The sequence below is a fragment of the Rousettus aegyptiacus genome, unplaced genomic scaffold (genome assembly GCF_014176215.1).
Source record: "Rousettus aegyptiacus isolate mRouAeg1 unplaced genomic scaffold, mRouAeg1.p scaffold_m13_p_9, whole genome shotgun sequence".
NCBI lineage: Eukaryota > Metazoa > Chordata > Mammalia > Chiroptera > Pteropodidae > Rousettus > Rousettus aegyptiacus.
The window spans coordinates 91,447,508-91,472,671 of record NW_023416312.1 but is presented as its reverse complement, the minus strand read 5'-3'; the positions used below and the strand labels follow the sequence as shown (position 1 = coordinate 91,472,671).

Sequence of the window (25,164 nt, the reverse complement as noted above, 5' to 3'; positions counted from 1 at the left end):
GTCCTGAGGCAAGAGCATGCTTGGTACGTTCTAGGAATAACAAGGAGGCCAGTGTATCTACAAAGGGGTGAGCAGTGCAGAGAATGCTATAAGATTATGACAAGGAGGCAGTGGGAGCCATATCATCTAGGAATTTTTAATCCATGATAAAGACATTGGGTTTTATTCTAAGTATGATGGAAGGCCATTGGGAAATTTTAGCTGGGAAATAACATAATGAGATTTACACTGTAAGAGTGTAAATTACAGCTTGCATGGGGGAGAATAGACCATTTGAGAGATTCTGCTTTCCATTAATATATTTGGCTAAGAATTAAGACTGATGTTAAAAAATAAAAAAAAAAAATAATAATAATAAAAGACCGATATCATGTTAAAAGAAGCAAAACTTCTGAATTAAAAGCAATGTCCTTAAAAACACTGGAAAACTGGAAAGGTAGTAAGAATTTATCGAGCCAATATACAAATGAAGACAGGATTTCAAAAAGCAGTAAAACTGCATTTATTGCCAAACCTATAAAAATTGAGTTCTGTTTGTATTATTTCAGAGGCTATGGGGAACAGAAAGCAATGCCCAGGACCTTCATAAGATGAGGAGTCTATCAAGAAGACCCTACTTCCACAAACCATAGAGCCCATAATTTTCAACTTCAGTGTGTGAACAAGAAGCAAACTCAATTCTGCTCCACATTTATCTCTAACAGACAGCAAGGAAAATTGCCTTAGAAATGCATATAGGTGATGGGGTGAAACAGATTTTACAACCAAAAGCTGGCCCTAATGTGAATTAGAAATCCAAATCCACATTACTTGGATAGCTCCCCAAAAATTAAGCCATGAAATTAAAATATTCCTTGAACAAGTACTAACACATGTTGCAGAGATTGTGGGAAAAAGGGAACCCTCATACATTGCTGGTGGAAATGTAAATTGATATAGCCACTATAGAATACAGTATGGAGGTTCCTCAAAAACTAAGAAAAGAATTACTGTATGACCCACCAATCCCTCTTCTGGGTATCCACCCCCTCCAAAAAAATTGAAAATATTTATCTATAAAGATATATATCTACCACAATATTCATAGTAGCATTATTCACAGTGGCCAGAACATGGAAGCAACTGAAGTAAGTGCCCTTTGATAGACGATTGGCTAAAGGAGCTTTAGTACATATACACAATGGAATGTTACTCGGTCATAAGAATAGGTGAAATACTGCCATTTGCAACAACATGGATGGATCTCAAGATAATCATGCTAAATGAAACAAGCCAAACAGAAAAAGCTGAAAATCACATGATATCACTTATATGTGGGATATAAACCTAAAAGCAACAAATGAGCAGGACAAACAGAGACTCATGGACATGGATAAGAGACTAGTAGTTACCAGAGAGTAGGGGGTATGGGAGGGAAGAGGTGTATGGGGTAAAGGGGGTCAAATATGTGGTGACAGAAAGAAATCTAACTATGGAAGGTAAACACAACAGCGCGCATGTGTGTGTGTGTGTGTGTGTATGTCTTACTGTTAAAATGTACAGCTGAAACTTATTATATATCATTAGCCAATGTTACCAGATCTTGAGATTATCATGCTAAGTGAAATAAGTCAGACAGAAAAAGTCAAGAACCAAATGATTTCACTCATACGTGGGATATAAAACTGAAAGCAACAAACAAACACGGCAGACAAGCAGACTCATAGACACAGACAACAGTTTAGTGGTTACCAAAAGGAAGGAGAGAAGGGATAAGTAGAAAGGGGTAAAGGGGGTCAAATATATGGTGACAGAAGGAAGTTTAACTTTGGGTAGTTAACAGACAATGCAATATGCATATGATGTATTATTCAATTGTATACTTGAAACCTATATAATTTTATTAACCAATGTCACTCCAATAAATTTAATAAATTTAATAAATAAGTAAATAAATACATAAATAATAAAGTAGTCCTCAGATGGTAGTGGCCCCACATAACTGACAGAAGCAAGAAACAAAAATTCTCTTTGGAGTAAGTTACTTACATCTGGGTCTCAAATAATATGAAATAATAATTTTATGAGGAAAATGAAGGGCTCATCATAAAAAAGTAATTACTGTATGTCTCAACAGCATATAAATTCAAAGAATTTAAATGTAACTAGTATTTTTTGGTTCATATATTGTCATAATTGAGAGATATTTGTTGATTATTTTTAGACTTTAAAAAGTGAAGTGCACATGTTGTAATTTATAGGGCAGCCACTAAAAATAGAAAAAAACCGTCTGCTCACACACTAGTAAAAGAATAAAATAGAAACATAAAAATATTTGATTTAAGAGAAATCATGAAGGGGAAAATAAATATAGAATAGTTCATACAAATGAAAAAATAAGATGTTAAGCTATGAATGTTAATATACTAGTAGTTACATGAATATTAAATGGACTAAAGTATCCAGTTAAAGGGCAGTATTTTCAGGCAGGGTTAAAAATTCCAAGTACATGTTCTTTTGAGAGACATATAAAGCATAAATGCTGAAAGCAAATGGAAGAAAAAACAGGTAGCAAACAAATTCTAACCAAAAAAAAAAGAATTAGAGCTATATTACATAAAACAAAATAGATTATGAAATAAAAGGAATCACTTGAATGACAAAGTATCCCTAAATATAAGCTCTATTAGGGCAGGAATCTTGTTTTCTGTTTGGTCACTGCATGTAGAACAGTGCCCGGTGCATAGTAAATGCTCAATAAATGGTAAGTATATGTTAAATAAATGAATGAACTTCATAGTGATAAAAGGTTTAATTCACAAAGAAGACATGACCATTTTAAATACGTATGCACCTAATAACATACCTACCAAATATATAAAGCAAAATTTGACAGACTGTAGGGAGGAAAAGATAAGTTCGCAATTAGAATGAGGTATTTTAATATATCTCTCTAGTTAGTTGATAGAAGGATCAGTAAAAAATATCAGTAAGATATCTCAATCTTTAAGATAGACTATCAGTTGGCAAGCATATCAACAGGGAACACAATTAAGATACCTTTATAAAAGTCCAGTTGAAAGATGGTACCAGGTGAATGGTGCTTTACTTGTTGAAATGAAGTAAATGGGGAATTAGGAGGTTTGTACAAAAATATGATTGTGGTGGTAGAGCTAAAGATTAGTTCTGGACATATTAAGATGGAGGTGCCTATTAGATGTCTCAAGTAGAAATGTAAAGCAGGAAGTTGGAAAGAAAAACCTGAATTTCATAGAAGAGGTTGTGAATCAAATATAAATGTGGGAATCATCAGCATGTTAATGGCATTAGAAGCCATAAGACTGAATGAGATTATCTAAGAAAGAAGATAAAGAAGAGCGCCAAGGATTGAGTCCTGGTATACTCCAATATTCAGTACTGAGAAGAATGGGGGTCAAGGGTGACAAATGAGACAGGAAGGAACAGTCACAAAGGTAGTGGGAAAATCAGGACAGTGGCATATTCTGGTAGCCAAGTGGAAAAAAAATGTTTCAAAAGGTCACCAGCTATATCAAATGCTGCTCGGAAGTGGAATAAGATGAGAACTGAAAATTGATCATAGGATTAAGTAAGATGAAGGTAATTGGCAGCTTTGACAAGTGTGGTTTCAGTGGAATGGTAGGGAAAATATCCTCATTGAACCACTTTAGTTCAAGAGCTGATGGATGGGAAGAGATGATATGTATAGATTTTTTTCCAGGCTTTTTTCAGAGGGAAGCATGAAGGCTGAATAAAGGCATGGTAAAGTTAGAATATTTTTTCTGTCTTAAAATGGAAAAAGTAATAGCATACTGGTACATTAATTGGAATGATGAAATCAAGAGGAAAAACAATGAAAGGGAGAGGAGGACTGAATGAGGGAATTCCTTGAATAGGTGAGAGAGGATAGGTGGATGGGATCTAACTTCTCTGATAAATGTCTGTACAGTTTATGTACACTGACCAGGACAGCAGGCAGAGTGTGTTGGTACAAATGCAGGTAGGTTAGTAGTCTTGGCAGTAAGTGCAGACGGAAGGTCTTTTTTGAATGCTTCTATTTTTCTCAGTGAAATAAGCAAGTCACATGAGTGGGGGCAATGAATATATAAGAAATCTTAACTTTTGCTCAATTTTACTATCATCTAAAACTGCTCTAAAAACTAAAGTCTTTTAAAAAATAGAACAAGGTCCCCAGTTATCTTAGATTGTTTTCCTTAAAACCACAGTCTGAGGAAGCAAGTTGTTACAGAATGTTTATTGAGAAGTATTCTCAGAAAATATACCAGAAATGGAGGAAGGCAGGTTAAGGTAGAAGGAGAAGGTGGCATGCAACACTCTCGCAACCAAGGTCTCAGCTGAAGCTGCTTTAAACTCTGGAGTGGGCCAGTCAGGATTGTTTCATACTGGGGAAAGGGGACTGGGATTTCATATCCCTGTATCAGCCAGTTTTTGGTCATAACTCACTCCCTGAAAGGGGACATAATCTTTGGCAAGCCCATTTCCCGTAGCCAACATCAATCACTATTGTCTACCTCTTGAACCTATAAGGTGATTCCTTCCTTTGCTATTCTCTAGGCATGAGGAAGCCCAATGGGACCAGATGTCTACCACAGCTTAAAGCTCAAGGGGACTCTTGCTCTGTATCCTGTTAGAAGTGTGCTCTCTTAGAACCAAAGCTTCTACACTTGCAGAGCCCAAAGTTAAAGGCATCTGGCCAACCAGCCAGGCCATTTCACATTCCTCATGAGTTAAAGTATATTCTAAATTCAGAACACTTCTCTTTCCACACAAACAGTATGACCAGGTGCATAACTCAAAACTCTGTCCACTGGGAATATTTTCTCCTCATAGCTGTCTTTCAAGGTCATCTCTGAGTAGACTGCAATAAAACAAAAGTCCATTTTTGGCTTTATCCACATACTGGCTGTACGAGTTTTCTAGGGCTGCCATAACAAAGTACCACAGACTGGAGGGCTTAAACAACAGAAATTTGTTTCCTCACTATTCTGAAGTCTAATAATATCAAGGTGCTGACAGGGTTGATTTCTTAAGAGGTCTCTCTCCTTGGTTTGTAAATTAGAGTCTTCTCTCTGTATCTTCACATGATATTCCATCTGTATGTATCTGTGTCCTAATCTCCCTATAAGGACACCAGTCATATTGAATCGGGGCCCATCCTAATGATCACATTAATGTTTATTATCTCTTTAAAGATTCTATCTCCAAATACAGTCACAATCTGAAGGACTGAGGGTTAGGGTTCCCCAAAATTCAACACATTTTTTGGGGGAGGGGAAAGACAATTTAGCCCATAACACTGTGTGACCAGTAAACCAAGCTCATCATTTTGTTATCTCTGTCACCCCATCATAAAGGAACTCCCATGTGAATGTGAATTAAAGGGAGGTAGTAGTGCAAGAGTAGAGGATGGCATGGGGGATTTGGCGCACCTTCTCGTGCAGTTTACTATTGCCCTCTGGGCTTGTTCAACCCTGCTCTTGAATGTATTGCTTCAATTTTACAATGGATTCCTGCTGGGTCTACCTGACCATATGAATTGGGAGGTCTGACAGGATCCAGCTTATATTGGGTGGCTCTGGCTTAATGAGCACTTGAAATCTCTTGATTAGGTATTCTGACTCTGCCACCCAGTAGAGTAGCACAGCAGAAGTTGATTTTCAAATAGTTTCTAATTCTCTATTATAGATGGCACTACCTCAAGATTAGGATCTGAATGGAGAGCCACAGAATTCACTACACCAGCTAACTTTGAGTTGGAGGATAATGCTAATTGTAGATAATGTTCACAACAATTGCCATGACACTTGAGATTTTTTATATCTGTAGTGTGTACCATTAGAGATCCTTTGCAACTCTAAAATCATCTGACAAATTCTATTTCATTAACCTTCTAATCTATGATCAATCTAAATGGGAGTATTTCCTATTCCATTATCTTGGCTCCCATTTCTGCCTTTCTATACATTGTTCCTCCTACCTTTACTCCGTTATCCTCCCATCTTCTCCCCATGTTTAGTTACTGATCCCTAAAAGGCCAGGATTAATATTCTCTGAAGTATTTCCTAATGTCTCTAGTCTGTCTTCTCTGAATTCTAAATGTACTTCATCTTGTATGTTCTTTGTTTAATAGTTATTTGTATCTATACATGGCATCTACTAGACTGTCAGCTCTTAGGTGGAAGAATCTAAGTCTGACAAAGCCAAAGATTTATTCAATATACAGAAACAAACAATTTACACTCTTTGAAAAGCTCTAAGTACTCAGCAGTGTTTCTAGTCATCTCCATTGTTAGGGGAAATAGATTGGAGAACAGGGCTATGGGGAATATGGATCAGCCAATATGGATAATAAGGCTTGAAACGTGAATGGAAACGAACACAATATGTTAAATGGGCTTCTCAAAGTCCCCCCTTTCATTTTTGGTCCATACTACCCAGCCTAGTTCCTTATTTCCCATTTGAAAGTACGGGTGCCAGAGCAGAACTGTCCCTTACATAGGTTATCAGGAACATACTGGATATTATCAACTAGATTCTATGAAGCAATAAACTAAGGTAGCAAGTGGTGACAGATTCTCCATGTCATCTGGTAAGCTGTCACTTTGCCTCAAAGCCCTAATGTGCTCATCTGGGCTGAAAAGCTCTTCCTGTGAAGCCTTAGGCATATTTTAATGCGAAATCAAAGTTAAAATTCCGACATGGCTAATAATCAAAGAGTTAAACTTTGTAGAGAGGGAAGAGAGAGATGGGGGAAATATTTCTCTTATCCAGTAAAGATCACAGCAGAATCGTTCCTTGCAGGTTCCAGAACATGATTGTGCTAACATATTTAAGAAAAAAAAGAAATATCCAGCTTCAGGGTACAAACACATATAAACTAATGTCACCGTGATTAAATTTCTGTGTCACTTTAGAAATAGGAATTCTAACTGCCTAGTAGACTAGCAATATAGAGTCAGATAATAGAGTCATAGCATGGCTAAACTAAAAAATTTTTTAATCACCATATTAAACTCTAATTTTACAAAAGAAAACACTAAGAAAAGGAAAGGGGATGTGATTTGTGCAAGGTACAGAACCAGTTGGTGGCAGAACTGGAGACAAAATTCAATATTTCTGATTCATAAGCCAGGGAAATACAACTGTAAATCAATTCAACACATATTTATAGAGTACCTGATATGGGTTAAACACAATAAGTCACAAGCAGCAAACTGTGACATGAGGGGCTGACATTGTTATATTCTTGATGAAGAACTAGCAGTTGACTGGGTTTTTGGGTAGCCCAAGTCCTACTTGAAATAATCTCCATAGTAACAGCAAAAGCTTCTTATCAATTTATCCTTTAAATCACTTAAAACCCTCTTCTCTTAGCTTAAAAGCAGCAAGAGAAAAGCAACTAGTTACTTCCAAGGGATCTCCCATAAGACTGTCAGCCAACTTCTCAACAGAAACTTTGTAGGTCAGAAGGGCTTGGCACAAAACATTCAAAGCAATAGAAAGCAAGGACCTACAACCAAGATTATGCTACCCAGCAAAGCTATCATATAGAATTAAAGGACATATAAAGAACTCAGACAAGAAAAAGCTAAAGGAGTTTGTCACCACCAAGCTAGCATTACAGGAAATGTTGGAAGGACTTCTTTAAGAAGAAAAAAATAGGTATCAAAAATATGAATAAAAAATGGCAATAACTACATATCTATCAACAAGAATTTCAAAAGAAAAAGAATCAAATGCTGCAACCAAAAGACAGGGTGGCTGCATGAATAAGAAAACAAGACCCTTACACAGGTTGCCTACAAGAGACTCACTTCAGATTAAAAGACACACAGAGATGGAAAATAAAGGGATGGAAAAAAGATATTTTATGATGGACATAGAGGGTATTGTGCTGAGTGGAGAAAGCCAGATAGAGAAAGACAAATGCCATATGATTTCACATACATATGGAATCTAAAAAACAAAATAAATGGGAAAAAACTCATAGAGAACATTTTGAGGGTTACCAGATGTGAGGGGGTTTTAGGGGATTTGCTGAAAAACAAGGAAGGGATTAAGAAGTACAAATTGGTAGTTACAAAATAGTCATGGAGATATAAATTATAGCATAAGAAATATAGTCGATAATATTGCAATAAATATGTACAGTGTCAGAGGGGCACTAGATTTATTGGGGTGACAACTTAGTGGATTAGATGTCTAATCACTATGTTGTACACCTGAAACTAATATAATATTGCATGCCAACTATAATTGAAAAAGACTAGAAAATAAAAAATGGAAAAATAAATATCTATTTTTGTACTGTATACTTGAAACTAATAATAAAATAATTTTTTTTTAAAAAAAGGAAGGGCTAACCCAGACCCTGTACTTACTCAAAATTTTTTGATGAAACAAAGAATGAAAGAATCTGAATAAAAAAATACTTCTCTTCTCTATAAAAGTGCTGATTAATAGAAATGTACTGTAAGATAAATATGTAATTTAAAGTTTTCCAATAGCCACAAGAAAATATAAAAGTAGCCTATGAAACTAATTTTAATAATATATTTGATAAAACCCACAATATCTAAAATATTATCATTTCAAAAAATATATGCCATATTACACATTATCTTATTTATACTAAGCCTTCAAAATCCCGTGTGTATTTATACTTTGTAGCAAACCTCCATTCGAACCGACCACATGCCAATTGTGCAAGAGTAACATGTGGCTAGTTCTAGCTAGTTACTACTATACTGAACATCACAGCTCCATGTCATATGTTAGCAAAACCAATCCCGGAGGTATTCCTGAAAATGAACATTATTTAATAATCCAATAAATTATAAAAAGTGAAAAGTGCTCTTTTAGATGAAGTCTCATGAACTTAAGTGTCCTACTTCCTTCGGCTGTTCTATACCATGCCTGAGTACCAGGTCACTGGAAAGGTTAAATAAAAAGAGGCAAAAAGAACATTAAAATAAAATATCATATTAAACTCAATAGGTTTTTAATGATTTCTGGCTTTCATTTATTCTAAGTTTTTATAACTGAGATTAAAAATTATTTTCGCAGTGGCAAGTCAGAACAGATAACAACAGGATTAGTAGAATCACTTTCTGGTGAGGTATTAGAGACTAAACTGTCCATTCCAAATTCACTGTCAAGACTAGCTTTTCATAAAAAGACGATTTCTTTACATGGAAGGAACTGCTAAAGTCTAGATACCTACTTAATAGATCACCTAGTTAATAGATGTTCATTCTCTATAACCTTTAAAAAATTTCCACCACAAAATTCAAATGTAACATACAGTTCACATTTCTGAAACCAATGCTTCAAATTATGACTTGGCAACATTACAGAGTCTTAGAAATGAGAACTTTCTAGAAAATCCATAAATTATGGTCCTAGTAAATATAAATCAATGAAATGCTACAACAATTTTTAGATGCCAAGACAAAGCCTAACATTAGAGTACCTGACCAGGAGAAAGTAGTTTCTGCAAAATCATTAAGTGCCTGCCTTTTAATGGTACAGTTTTCCTAACTATCACTCTAAAGAATAAATATTGAGGGGAAAATATAGTACAAACCTTGGATGTTTCTTGATTTTTCTCACAAATCTTGCTTCCTGCATTGTCCTTGAAGAAATATCACTCTTCTTGTCCTAGAATGTTGTAAAACACAGTATTTCATTTCTATATCTCTAGGGGAAAATGTCTTACTTTATCTCTAGTTTGCCTAAATTTTAAACTGCGCTGCTCTACTTACTAAGAGGATAAACAATGAAAGTTTATGTGCCCTACATATTAAGATATCTAAAAGATTGTATACTTTAAAAAAATGCCAGAAATCTTATTTTAATGTGTTTACTTTCAAATAGGGATATCTTCATTTTTGCAAACCCGAATGCCTGCAATTTTAGGGGGTAGAAACCTGCCAATGGTTTTGTTGCCCATTGTGTAAATTCTGCAGCATTCAGTAAATTCTGCAAACATCTGGGAGCATTTGCAAATTGAAGGGTCCCCTAAAGAATGTGACCAGAATGTTATGTAAGGAGAATTAAACCATGTCCTCTGAAAAAATGGTTGACGGAAATGCAGAAAGCCTGTGAGAAGATGCCAACTTTAAACATAAATACTAACATAAATACCATAAAATAGATAATACGATAATAGTAGGGGGCTTTAGTACTCCACTTTCAACAATGAATACAGCATCCAGACAGAAAATCAACAGAGAAACAGTGGACTTGAACTGTACTTTAAATCAAATGAAGCTAACGGCTTCTGATACATTTTATCAAACAACAGCTGAATGTGCATTCTTCTTAGGAACACATGGAACATTTTACAGGATAGATCCTATGAGAGGTCACAAAAGAAGTCGTAGCAAATTTAAGAAGATTGAAATAATACCAAATCCAGATACACTACAAGAAAAAATGTTACGGGCCTATATCCCTGATGAACATAGATCTGAAAAGTCTCAACAAATATTAGCCAACAGAATTCAAAGCACATTAAAAATGTCATAAACCATGATCAAATGGGATTTATCCTTGGGATGCAACAATCATTCGATATATGTAAGTTAATAAATGTGTTATGCCACATAAATACAAAGAGGAATAAAAATCATATGATCATCTCAATAGATACAGAAATTGAATTTGGCAAAATTCAACATCTTTACATGATAAAAACTCAACAAATTAGTTGTAGAAGGCCTTTACCTCTACATAACAGAAGCCATTTTCCACAAGCCTGCAGCTAACATTATATGGAAGAGCGAAAGCTGAAAGCTTTTCCTGTAAGTTGAGGAACAAGACAAAGATGCCCACTCTCACCACTTCAACACACCATAGTCCTAGAAGTCCTAGTCAGAGAAGTTAGGCAAGAAAAAGCAAGAAAAGATATCCAAATTGGAAAGGAAGAATTTCAATTGTCTTAGTTTACAGATGATATGATCTTATATAGAGAAAATCCTAAGGACTCAACAAAAAGAAAGAAAGAAAGAAAGAAAGAAAGAAAGAAAGAAAGAAAGAAAGAAAGAAAGAAAGAAAGAAAGAAAGAAAGAAAAACTGTCAGAACTAATAAATAAATTCAGTAAAGTTGAAGGATTCAAAATCAATATACAATAATCAGTTGTATTTCTGTATACTAACAACAAACTATTGAAAGAGAAATTAAGAAAACAATCTTTGTTGACTGGTTTTTGGAGAGAAAAATGCCTTCTGCCAGCTCTCCTAGAGATTCTGAGGTTTTGTCAGACCTTTTGAATGGATACGCCTTTTCCAAGCTTCCTGTTTCCTATTGAGGAAGGGGATTCTTAAGACTGTATGTTAGGTGAAGTGCTGACAGCCTCCTGTTTGCTTTGCCTAGGATACTGCTGGCTATTCAATTTTGTGTGCTTTATTTTAAATCCTGTAGTCAGGCCAGTTTTCTATGCATGCTCACTAGCCATATGCGAAAACTTATATCGAAACTCCTAGAGTGTACACACAGGGAGCCAGCCAGTGAGGAGGTTATGTGTGGGTGAAGTACACAAAGAATTGGAGGCGCCCATGAGCCTGTTGGGAGGATCCACAGCTGAGACATCCCCAGTGGCTTACGGGCAGGCTTCCTGATGAATTCCATGAAGAACTTAGTAAGATCTACAACGCTTTGATGCTTCCAGAGAACCCTGATTGCCGTTCTTCCAACCTCTCCCCATCATCTTTATTCTGGATGGGGTGAGAAAGAAATGAGCCTTTTTGGCAGTCCCTGTACAGCTGGAGAAGCTGGGTGCTCACTTACATGCTCTCACCTTCCCCTGTGGCAGAAACCACAGGCTGAGAAGTTTTCACCTGGTCCCGGGCTGTACCACCGTGGGTGGCAGAGATGCAGGTAAAGTAAAACTGTTCTTACCCTCTTCAGTGTTTCCAATCTCAGATATGTTTGCTCCACCAGTGTGCTGAAACTTCTCTGTTGGGCTCTTAGACTTGCACAGAGGTACTTTCATCCGTGAGTGACTAATTAATAAAATAGGTGTTCTTTTGTGGAAAGGTGGAAGAAAACTCTTATTCAGCCATTTTTTTTGATGTTACACAAGGACTTAGAAGTTTAAAGTTAAGTTTAATAATGGTGCTTCTTGAATAGAAAAATATTCTTTTAAGTTTGTATACGATGCTTTGGGGCAGTGATGTCACCCTTCTGGCAGACATCAGAATAAAAGCCTAGGAGTTCTTTGGTTCAGGGCTCCATGGATCTAACAGATTATTCATCTGTCATCACTTTGGACATGTCCTCCTTCAAACTAGCTGAAAGGAGACATTTAGAAGCTACCCTGCCTCATATATCTCCTATGCCTATCCTGTCCTCCTTTCTTTTTTATCTTAATAAAGCTTATGAGTAGAAGCAATAGATGTCCATAAATTTTATTTTCAGCCATCCTCAAATGTGCTCTGGTCTTCTTTGACCAGAGCCTAAGGCATCATTACATGGAAAATAATGAAGCTCTTAAGAAGGACACTAGAAGAATCTTAAATTCTTATAGCAAAATATTATGACATATTATACCCCAAAAGCAATCACTAAACACCATTGTAGAATGAAATATTATTAAATTACACCTATATATTTAGACACATACATAGAGAAAAATGCATACCAGCTTGTTCATGGTTCTCATCTCTAGAAGTGAAATTATGTCTGTTTCCCTGCTTTGTAATCTTATGCATTTGCTAAATTTAGAGCAATAATAAAATGTGTTATTTTAGTAATCAGAAAAAATTATGCTTTGTCACAAATATAATTAAATAATAAAAAATGAATACCATAAATTTTATTTTTTATGGTGGTTCTTAATTAGCCCACTTTTTTTCAACAATATGCTAGAAAGTTCCAACTGAATTTGATGAGAATGATAAAGGCTTGCGGGGAGGGGAAGAACTGTTTCATTTTCTATTTTTAATAATAGTTTCATGGATTTCTAATTTCTGATTATAAAACTAATGTAAGTTGAATTTATCTGGGAACATAATTCGTATATATGAGTTTAAGTACATAAAACTAAAACTCTCATTTTAAACACATAAATAATTGAGATTAAAATAATTAATGACAGTTCATTTAAAACCTTAAGATTAAACCTCTTAATTTAAAGAAAACATATTATTTCCATTAAAATATTTCTTCTTGGAAAATGCAGCAATGTTCCTACAATGAGAAAAAAAATAAGTCAGTGACCTGGATCTGCTAAATATCTCACTGTGAATTGGACGAGTCAGATTTATCTCTATATTCTGCATCTGAATAAGATCAAAAATTTATATAGGCAATAAATATCTTTCTACAGAGCAGCCTTCTAAAATATATCATCAAAGTTTATTCCCTGAGCAGGATATATTTTCCTCATTTATAAAATGAGGGAGTTGGAATAAACGACCCAGAATGACCCTTTGATAGGGTAACTGTCACCCTTACAGGCACACCAGCTCCATGAAGGAACCTGTGTCAATATAAAGTCACCCATTTATTTATCTATCTATCTATTTATGTATTTTTTATGGTCACATTGGTTAACAAAATACAATAAGTTTCAGCTGTACACTTTAACAGTAAGGCATATATATGTTTACACTGTGTGTTCATCTCCCATAGTATGATTTCTTTCTGTCAGCACATATTTGACCCCCTTTACCCCATTACCCCCTTTTTATACAGTTTCAAAATACTAAAGAACATACTTGATCCCATGAAGGAATCCCCTTCATCAGTCTGACCCAATGACCACCCTGAAGTGTCTCTGAAATTTTTAAGCATACCAGACTCATCTTTAGGAATACCTTCTGCTCCATAGAAACTAATTTCCTTTAACTAATCTTTGCAATGAATCTCCTGTGATTTGCAATCTCACCAACACTCAAAAGGGCTTCCTGGGCACCATGCCTTTAAGGGGACTCCTATACCTCTAGGTGTACTAATTAACATTATCCTTTTATATTTTAGCTTTAAAGGAAAATTTATAGAGGCCTCATTTGCAAGTAAAAGATTACATTCTGTTTTTCAGAAGCATGTAAATGCTGCACCATTTATCGTTTTCCATAATGTTATCAAAATATACTATGTTTGGTTTTGGTTTCTGTATAGCAAAACTAAGACTGAAATCCACAAAAATACAGTTTAAGTACTTTAAATTGCATTAAAATTCCTTGTCACATCTAAGTGAACACTATCATCATTAATCCTGTAATATAATTGTGACACCAATAAAATTAACATTTTTCCATTTAAAATGTTCCCCAGAACAAGAGGCCAATGATTCTGAATATATTTTATTAATTATTTCAAAAATTAATTAGAATTTCTAACACAGCATCTCAGTCACATTATCATTTAGTGAATTCATTATAATTAACATCACCACTATGACTATCAAGGGAGCTAATAAATGACTCCTTTAGCATTTAGCTAAAATGTACAGTTTTATCCCTTTCATATGTGATTTTTCTCTTTAGCACATTCCAATAAATGAAGTCTTTAATCTCCCATTGTTTGACATATAATCTAATTTGGGTAATATATTTCTCTTTTTCTCTATTATGCAACACTTACTAACTTATTATTCCTTAGACTATATATTCAAATATAATCAATTTATTAAGAGTTAAATGTTATTCTAATGGTAAATAGTTATTACATTATTGGATGTTTTTCTAATGGTTAAGTAAAACGTTTCTTGATTGCTAAACATTAATTTTAGGGAGCATGTAAATCCTTTTAGTCTAATCATTTAAAAGTTCCTATAATGATAGGTCCCTGCCTGCATAACTCTGAGGGGCACAACAGTACAAATAACTGTGAGGCTAGGGATACCAAGTCTGAGATATAAGGGCTTTTGGAACCCTTCCTCAACTTCCTCCAGAAACTGCTTTGTGTAGAGGCTAAACAGACTCCATGAAGTGCCTATAGCATCCAGAAGGACTGGCCAGATAAGGCCAGGTTGGTAAAAGGATTGATGTAGCTTTATAGGTACCAAAACATCTCTGGCAAATGTTTCAGCATGTACCACCTTGGACTCCAGCTATTGGTAAGGCAGGTGCCAGACAGTACCGCCAACTGAATCTTTGAGGTAAAATCCTTGATGCTGCTTTGCAGACTTTATGAAAATGATGTCCGACTAAGGCTGGATGCCTTGCTCTGCTACCTAACTTGCTCTTTGTGTTTAATTCCTCATCATCTGGCCAGTGACAGTGAAACAGTGCTCAGTCATCATCATGGACCAGATAGCTCAGACTCAGCCATAAGTAAGTCAGATGCTGTTTCAATATCTATCATTACAGTGAAAATTTCTTTAAACCAAAATTCGTAGCTCCTATCAATGCCTACTTATTTCAAATGGTCTATGTCAAAGCAGTTATAACATTTACCAAATGCTAGCTATGTAGTAGACAAAATATGTACTGCCCAATCCTCCTTTAAGGAAAGATATGCTGCCCACCTGCCAGAGTATGTCAGCACACAGCCTCCAGCTGTCAGCTCCCTCAGCTGTAGAAAGTCACCTCCACTGAGGTAATACCCACAGAAGCCTACATCTGGTGCCTGAGCAGATATGAAGGTATACTCTCTCCAGAGCTCCCAGATCAGAATGGCAATATGTCGGATAAGCTTTCCAGGAAGTTGGAATAGCACATTGAAAGGGCTTTAAAATTAGATACCTGGTGTGTTCCAGGAGCAGCAAAAAAGCCAGCATGACTGGTAATGGATGACCTCAGAGTGTTATGTCACAGCTCATTACATAGGGCCTTTTGGCCAAAATAAGGACTTTGCATTTTATTTTAAATATCATGAGTAGTATTATAATGTTTTCACTTAAACAGATATGAATGAGCACGTGTGAACATTTTGTTAATGTCGTTGATAAAGAAAACAATAGGAAAGAAAGAAGTCAGTTCAAAGATTATTTGACAAACAAGAATTTATATAGTTAGGCAGAAAAGAATGCATAAGACTGCATGCCATATGGTTATATATATTTCTACAGGAAAGTAAAATCATAGTCATTGTTAGGGTTACTTTTCTGCCAGGCTACACAATCTCAACAACTTATTAATAGCTACAGATTAACTTCTAACCTTCCAGAGCGCTAAACCAATTTCAATGTTAACAGCTGTGGATGATTATTAGTCAAATAAACTGTGACAATAAGGCTACACTCAGATGATAATGTCTGTCAGAAGAGAATAAAGCAGACTTTTAAGAACATGCTTTAGCATGATACTGACCTATCAATTAACATTTCGTGATTTTCAAAGTTTGGAATAAAACTTTCATTCACAAAAGACATTGGAGGTAGCAGAATGTTGACATTATATGACTTCTATTTTAAAAGATTTCTCTTTCAGCTATGTGGAGATGAGACTGCAGGATGAATCAATCAAAGTAGGATGAACCACTGAGGTACCCATTACAGTGGTTATGATTAGAGGTGACGGGGATTTTGAATAAGATGTAGTCAGTGTAGACAAAATGTATAGGGATTCATAACATAATTTCGATGTTAAGTTTTCAGAAATTGCTGATATGTGCCCTTATCAACATATGGCCCTTTAAGACTCTGACAATTATTTGTAGTTTATAAGGCTTATCAGTGTGGAGAGGGAGGCCATCTCCAAAGCACCCCCTTCCCTGATTTGTTCAGAAACCTTAGTGATAATTTATCTTCCCTTTTATGTCAGCATCTTGTTTTATCTATTAAAGTCCTCTGGAATAATGAAAAGTAATGTCTTCTTCCACCCAATAATGTTGATAAATATGCCTTAAATCATATCACGTCAGCAATTGTCCTCTCCCTCTCTGACATCATCACATTTCTCACTTCCTTGAATCAATATTATCAGATACAAATATGCAATTTGTACTACCTTAAGTAAAAACTTTTCTTGGCTCCATTTCCTTGTTCAGTTTCATGCCCCATATAGCAAAACTCCTAGAAAGAGTTATCTATACTCTATTTCTATTTCTCCTTGAACCCAAGTAAAGCTTATACTCCGACCACTTCAATAAAACTGTTCTTGTCAAAGTCGAAAATAGATGAATTGAAATGAAGCAAATTGAAACCCACTATTTATTTCCAAATTCTCATCTTATTAGACTTATCAGCAGCATTTGACTAAGATGATCACATATATTCTCCTGACACACTTTCTGTATGTAGTTTCCACTATACTACACACTCAGATTCCTTCCCACCTCTGTGGTCACTCCTTCTCAGTTCCCTTTTCAAGTTCTTCTTTATCGTCCAGACAATATAAATGGTAGAGTGTGTCCCAGTGCCTTCGAAGAGTCTATTAACATTCACATCTTTAGCAGTCGCTGTCTCTTGCTTAAATGCTATCTATATGCTGATAACTCCAAAATTTATGTCTCAAACCTAGATCCCGCCTCTGAACTTTAGACATGTATTCAAAAGTGTAGCTGACAGCTCAAGTAGAATACCTAGTAGTAATAATAAATAATAGTAATTATAACAATAATAACTAATGTTTCTCTGGTGCTTATTATCTGTCAGACCTTACTGTAAGCACTTTTTAATTAACTCACTTAATCTTCACAACAATCCTATGAAGTATTGTAGTGTAAACCCTGACAGTTGTTTTTCCTGTTTTGTTATGCAAGTGTCTGAGTTAAGCTTTGACTGCCCAGGAGGCTTTCACTTCAAAGAAGCATCCATTTCAAAGATGACTATCTCCAATAAACACATTGCCAGTCACAGGACTAGATAAAAACCAGTCTGTCTTCCCCTTCTCCTCCCTAGGCTCCTTTGTTTTAGAGATCTGGGTTGATTTCTATAACTGACATTTTGGGCTACTTGTTTTTTTTTTCTTCTCTGTGCTTTGAATTCCTGCTCTTATGTTTTAAATTCACCAATACAGAGTGAGCCTGAGAGACCCTAGGCCCCCATCCTCAACCTCGCTAAAAGTAGAACTCCAGCTGCCACTCCCCTCTCTCAACTCTCCCCCACACGCTGACCTCACTATGTGGGCCCTTGTAATTTCCAGGACTTGTAAGTAATAAACTTGTTTATTTCAAAGTTTCCTGATGGTTATTGCTGAGTGTCTTGTAATCATAATAAGAACAAGGGCCGGTCCAGAAACAACATCGGTTATCAACAGGCTGAGACTGGCACAATACAAGTATGTACTATTATCAACCCCATTTTATGACAAGGAAACAGGGACACAGGTTAAGCAATTTGCTCAAGGTCACACAGTTGCTGAGTGGTGAAGTGAGAATTTGCATTCAGATAGTTTGGCTCCAGAATTTGTTCTCTTAATGGTATCGCGTCACTGCCAGTAATTAACAGGAATCTCAAATTTATCATGTCCCGAACTGAACTGACGTTCCCCACCCTCACCCCCCCAAACTTGTTTTTCTAGAGTTTTCCACTTGTTAGGAAACAGTAATTTCAGTTGCTTAGGGTAAAATGTTGCTGTCATCCTTAACTCCCCACCACCTCACACGACCATCTGTGTCATCAACAAATCCTTTTGGCTCTAACTTTAAAAATATATCCAGAATCTGACATCTTCACCACAATCCCTATTGCTACTATTCTGGCCCAAAACACCATTATATTTCACCTGTAACACTGCAATACTGTGTTCAGTGGGTCCCTTTTCTTCTATATTTGGCTTCTCTGCTTCAAACTTTGCAGTGGATCTTCATCTCACTCACAATAAAAACTAGATTCCTTATAATGGTCCTAATGGTTCTGCATGAGCTTCCCCTGTGTCTCATGACCTTACCTCATACTACTCTCCTATTCACTCATTCTGATCCAGCTATACTGGCCTCCTAGCCATTCCTGGCAAACATCAGGCTTGCTCCTAGTTCGGGGCCTCTATGATTGCTATTCTATCTACCTAGGATATTCTTCAGATATTTGTATTATTCATTCTTACACTTCCTTCAGACCTTTACTCTAACGTCATTTTCCCAGTAAGTTTCCTTGGCCACCCTAATTTAAACCCTACCCTAGCAACGGACAATCCCCCTTACATTCTTTATTTTTCCAGATTTTACTTCTTTATCTTGTTTCTTGCCTATATCCTCCTATTTGAATGTAGGTTCAATGACCGTAGGAATTTCTGTTTGTTTTCCTTGCTGCTATAACCACAGTGTCTGGAATAGCGCTTGACACATAGTTGGCACTCAATATACATTTGTTGAAAAAAATAAATGAATGAAGCCAAGTAACTAATTTTTAACAGTGGGAATTTCTGACACAAATACAAGTAAGGTGAGTTTTCCCTTGGTTAAGGGGCACTTCTCTCATTCCAGGCTTCTAAGTCATATTCCTACAGGCTAGACTTGACCTATGTAGCACTAACTGGAATACCAAGCATAGATAATCCCAAGCTTTGCAAAATTTTGCTTATAGCGACTTTCCCAGCCAATATCCCTGTAGCTCCTAAACTGCAGTAGCAGAGGCTTTGAATTCTTCCACAGTTTCAAACTATGAATTGTAAAGAAATTAACTGGAGGACAAAATCCTAATTAAATCTTAATTATTAACATTGAGTACTTATTTAAAAGAAAAGGAACTAAAAAAATATCCATTCTATTGATTCTTTCATTCTGTGAAGAGATTTCCACCTGAAACCCTTTCTGGCACTTGAGCTGCATGTGTATGGGAATTTTAATTGAACTTTCAAAAAGAGAGCCTCTTTGTAAAGTATGAATAGTCTTTGCACACATCTTCATAAGTCACTTGTTTAATAGTACTTATCTTAATGGGGACAGTCAAAGATTACATTTGCCATCAACACCAGTAGAATTCTGTTACACTTTTCACATAAATAGACGTCACAGAGTACTGAGTTTAGGTAGGAGCTGGCATGAAAGAAAATTTGTTGCAATTTTAAGACCAGTGCCTCTGAACATTTGATAGAAATCTCTTTATTAAAGCACTCTATTGCCCTATTACTTGAGCGGGCATTTCGGTCTTACCTTGAGGATGCATAACTGACCCAGAAACCATTTCGTGATTATCAGACAGTGACTGTTATAAAACAGCAAGTGAGGTATTTTTTTCTCAGTTCCAGGGTTATTAGTCTTAGATAGCTTAAGTATAGCAGTAACTGCTGATCCAGCTAGTAAAGTATGAAAGGAAATGAAGCCTGTGGTCTCTGGGAGATTCTGATTCTTTCATTACCTGCCATTAGCAAAAATACGTTTTATTAAGTCCAAATCTGTTTAGTCAACTGGGGACCAATGGTGGTCTGTAGAGTGACTTCTAAGGTGTGCTTAAACTGGTTGTTGATTTTAAAGTAAGTGGGGAGAACCAAGGGGAAAATTGCAATCTAGGAACTTTTAACTTCATCTATGTGACCTTGGCTAGACGGGACATATTTTTCAGGCAAATATAGATTTGTAATATTCTAACCCGAGAGGACCTTATGCAAACCCAGATGGTACAGAAGAACAAAATGAGGCCTAGAGAAGTTAATTAACTTATGCAATTAGCAAGATACATAACTATGATTAAACCTATATCTCCAGATTCCCAGTCTAGTTGTCTTTCCATTAGTCAATTTATCAAAAATGTATTGAACACAGTGATGTTTCAAGCACTGTGCCAGGCACATGAGAGGTACGGAAATGACGATCAAGTTTCCTATGTTCTAGATATTTCTAAAAATAAAATGGATTCTTATCATATCACCTAATTCAAAGAGTACATTAAATATCCAGTTTGAAAGTTATATAAAGAAGGGAGGATGAGATTCTATCAAAATACTTCTGGGAGTTCAAATTCAAAGCTGCCTACCACCACACCCAAATAGAAATGATTGGGTTTTTATTTTAAATAAAAAGACATAGCTGGATTTTAAAATTAAAATAAGTATATACCTAAAATGAAAAAGAAACACAGAGTGGCTATATTAGTTTGCTAGGGCTGCCCTAACAAAGTACAACAGACTGGGTGGCTTAAACAACACAAATTTATTTCTTTACAGTTCTGGAGGTTAGAAGTCCAAGATCAAGGCCTCTGCAGAATTGTTTTTTTTCTGAAGGTCTGTCTTCTTGGCTTATAAATGGCCTTCACTTCCCTGTGCCTCCACACAGCCTTTCCTAGGTGTCTGTCTTTGTTCTAATCTCTTCTTATAAGGATGCCAGGCATAGTGGATTAAGCCCTATGCATATGATCTCATTTTACCTCCACACAGTCATATTCTGAGGTACTGGAGATTAGGACTTCAACATATGCATTTGGGGGAGACACAATTCAGCCACACAACAATGTGTAAGTGAGGATGAAGTCACAGGATAGGAAATATAGACTCATTTTAGTCCTCTGCAGTGAAAGAAATACCCTACCATGTGAGGAAGAAATAGAACTAGCTCATTGTATGAAGCTGGATCTGGGAGAGGAGCCTTCCTCCAAGAAAGGAAGATGTAAAAAGAAAAAAAACATACCTGGCACCCAACAAAGAACACAAATTTGGTTTGTACTGAAAAGAATTAAGTACTAGGAAAACAGGAAGTGGGGATTCCATGGTTTGTTCAACATTCTAAGATCTTTGCCTTGCATTATAGGAGGCTAGGTATGTTGAATAACTTTAGAATTTGGTAGAAAAAAGTATAAGCCACTGTGGGGGCTGAAATTTCTTAAATAACCACCAGAAATATAGATATATAAGCTATAGTTTCTAACTATGAATAAAAATAAAAGTAAAGAAAAATTCATCATCCAATATAAATCAAGAAAATGGAAAAATCAAATAAAAAGTAATATTAAGTAAAAAAAAGCAAAAAGATATAAATAATTCCAAATGTACAAAATAATGACAATGAATGTTGATTAAACTTGTCTATTTGACAAAAAAGATAATTATACCAGATCTAAAAATACAGCTATTTACTGCTTACAAGAAATGCACTTAAAGCAAAATAGGAAACAACAGAAAGTATGAAATAAATAGTGATATATAAAAACATGCCAAGAAAATACCAAACAAATCAAGCTTGTATACTAATACTAATAACGATACATATTGAATTTAAAGTATAGAACATTGACTGATATAAATAAATACACTTCAACATGATAAAAATAATAATCCACCTGGGCTGGACTTGTAAAAATTAGACACCATAGCCTGAAAATACACAACGCAGAATCTGATGAAAACACAAAGAGAAATCAATAGTGTAGATTTTTAACATGAATATCTCTTCAAAACTGAAAAATACAAAAGTGAAATGACAAAAATTACTTGAGAATTCCATTAATATGTTTGATCTGATGTGTGTGTGTGTGTGTGTGTGTGTGTGTGTGTGTAAAGAGATAGGAGAAGAGAAAGAAAGAGAGAGGAGATAGAGAAGAGAGATTTTCTTATATACGCACGATGAACTTTTATAAAAATTGATTATGTTCTAGGTCAGGGGTCTGCAAAATTTTCCTGCAGAGTTAGAGATCTAGTAAATATTTTAGCCTTTTGGGGTTATAAGGCCTCTTTCACAAGTGCTCAACTCTGTCATTATAGTACAAAATCAGTCATAGATACCTAAATGAATGAGCATTGTTCTGTGACCAAAAAAAATTTGTACTTACAAATATAGTGTGTATACCTAAGTAGAAATGAGAAATTAAAAGACTTTATATCTCACATCTGTTAAAAATTGAAAGTAATATATGTGGTTTTTAAATATCCCTACTATACACACACATGCGCGTGCGCGCGCACACACACACACACACATGCATGTGTGCAAACATAAGCCCAGGCCCTGATGTCTTCACTGGTGAATTTTATCAAATAATTAAAGAAGAAATAATACCAAATTTATACAAATTGTTTCAAAAATAGAAGAAAGAATGCTTCTCAACTCATTTTACAAGACCAGCATATCCATGATATCAAAACCTGTCAAGAATATTACTAGAAAACTATAGATCAATATCCATTATGAATACAGGTACAAATGCAGGTATAAGATGAAAAGCAATATCAGCAAAGGGAAAAGGCACGTGGGAAAAATCCAGAAGAAATCAAGAATAAGCTTCCATGATTCATCTCCTAGTAAAGTCACACAGGGTGGGCTTAATTCCTGCAGCAAATTGTAATAAAATGTATGAAATGTTGTCTACCAGAAAATCTCTAATTAGAGATTCAATGCCATTGGTTTTTCTTGGGGGCTGATCATGTCGGCCTCTTCTGCCTATCACATACCAAAATTCCAGACTCCAAAAAGGAAATCAGATGTCCAGTATAACCATATTGTTTATACATACAACTTAAGCACAGTGAGCCACTCTTATCAGTTAAAAAGGAAGTAGCCCTCCCAAAATCCAAGTTCCAAATACTGGCTGATGGCCAACCATGCAAGCAAGTCTTTCAAATAGCAGCAGTCTCTAGACTTCGGTGTTAACTGTTTTCTAAAAACTGACCAAGAGAGATTTATCCAAGGAATAAAAAGTTGGTTTAACAATTAAAAATCAACCCATGTAATTAACCATGTTAACAAAATAAATAAAAAATAACATGATAATTTGGATAGATTCAGTAAAAGTATTTGTCAAAATGCAACACTCGTTCATAAAAAAAAATCCCTCTTACTAAGGTGAAATAGTAGGGAATTTCCTCATCTCAATAAAAGGCATTTATAAAAATGTATGTTTACTATGAGACTTAATTGTGAAATAGTGAACATTTTCTCATAGGGCTTCCAAAAAAGAAATGGTTTTACTGGAGGTTTTAGCAAGTGAAATAAAGCAAGAAAATTAAAAGCCCTAGGTTTGGGACTAGAAGAAGTAAAACTCTATCAGCAGACAATGTGATGGTTTACATAGAAAATTCTAAGTAATCTACAAAGCAACTAGTAAAATTAACAAGTGAATTAGCGAATTTATAGAACACAGAGGCAATACAAAAAATGCAGTTGTTAATCTACTAGCAACCAAAATTTTGTAAACTTTTAAAATGTCATTTCTGGTAGCATTTAAAAGCAAGAAATAGTAAGAAATAAATTTAATAAAAGATGTGCAAAACCTCTACACTGAAAACTATGAAACATTGAGGGAGGTGACATCAACAAGATGGCAGAATAGGAGATCATATCTCCCCATCAGCAACAATAATTTGGCAGCCATCAATGGACAAAAGTGCCTTTCTGGGAGCTTTGGGGTTCAAGTATGAGACTGTGAAACCCTGGTAGAGCTCAAGACTAAAGAAGGCCATTTTGCAAAGGTAGGCCCATTACCAGTTGACAGACTCTCTGACTATGGTCATGGAAACAGCCTTTTCTCCCTGTGGGCTCGGCTAAAGCCTCATTTGTCCTTGATCCTGCCACCAGTGCCATCTACCAGGGACCTGGGAAAATTCATGCCTACCTGTGCCTTTAGTAACAGGCCTGCTGAACTCAGTCCAAAAGCAAATCTTGAGATGGCCTTGTAAGTTGGCTCCAGCCCCTCTGAGCCATGGTTGGGGGCAGTCCTGTCAACCGAGGGTACCGGCAGGATACATGCTCCTCCATGTTCTCAAAGGTAAACCTGCTGACCTTTGGTCTGACTGCGAATCCTGAAGCAGCCCTGTGATTTGGCCTCAGTTCAGCTCAGCTACAGTCCAGGGGAAATCTTGTCTTTCCAGGAACCCAGCATGACACACACCTGTCCGTTCCCCCAAAGGGAGGCCTAAATACCGCAGTCTCCACTGTGAACTCTGAAGCAGCCCTGTGTCTGCAGGGAGCATCGTACCTACTGATTTCAAACTATATTAAAAAGTTATAGCAATCAAAACAGTATGGTACTGACATAAAAACAGACACACGGATCAACACAGAATTGAGAGTCTATAGGTAAAATCACACACATACAGTCAGCTAATTGACTTTCACAATTCAAGAGTATATAATGGGGAAAGGATAGCTTACTCAATAAACGATAGTGAGAAAACTGGATATCTATATGCATATGAATGAAATTGAACTCTTATTCTATACTACATGCAGAAATCAATTTAAAATGGATTAAATACTTAAATGTAAGACCTGAAACCATAAAACTCCTATAAGAAAAACAGGGAAAAACTCCTTGACAGTGATCACAGCAGTGACTTTTTTGCATAAGATATTAAAAGCACAGGCAACAAAAGCAAAAATAAACA

General features: G+C 35.8%; 1 long non-coding RNA gene across 1 annotated transcript in view; it reads right to left on the bottom strand.

Moving 5' to 3' along the window:
- Positions 1–25,164, bottom strand: part of LOC107501726 — a 108,153-nt gene that overhangs the window by 4,335 nt on the left and 78,654 nt on the right. The window contains exon 2 of the long non-coding RNA XR_001594858.2: positions 9,605–9,678. This is a non-coding gene — a long non-coding RNA (uncharacterized LOC107501726). The remainder of the gene's footprint in view (positions 1–9,604; positions 9,679–25,164) is intronic.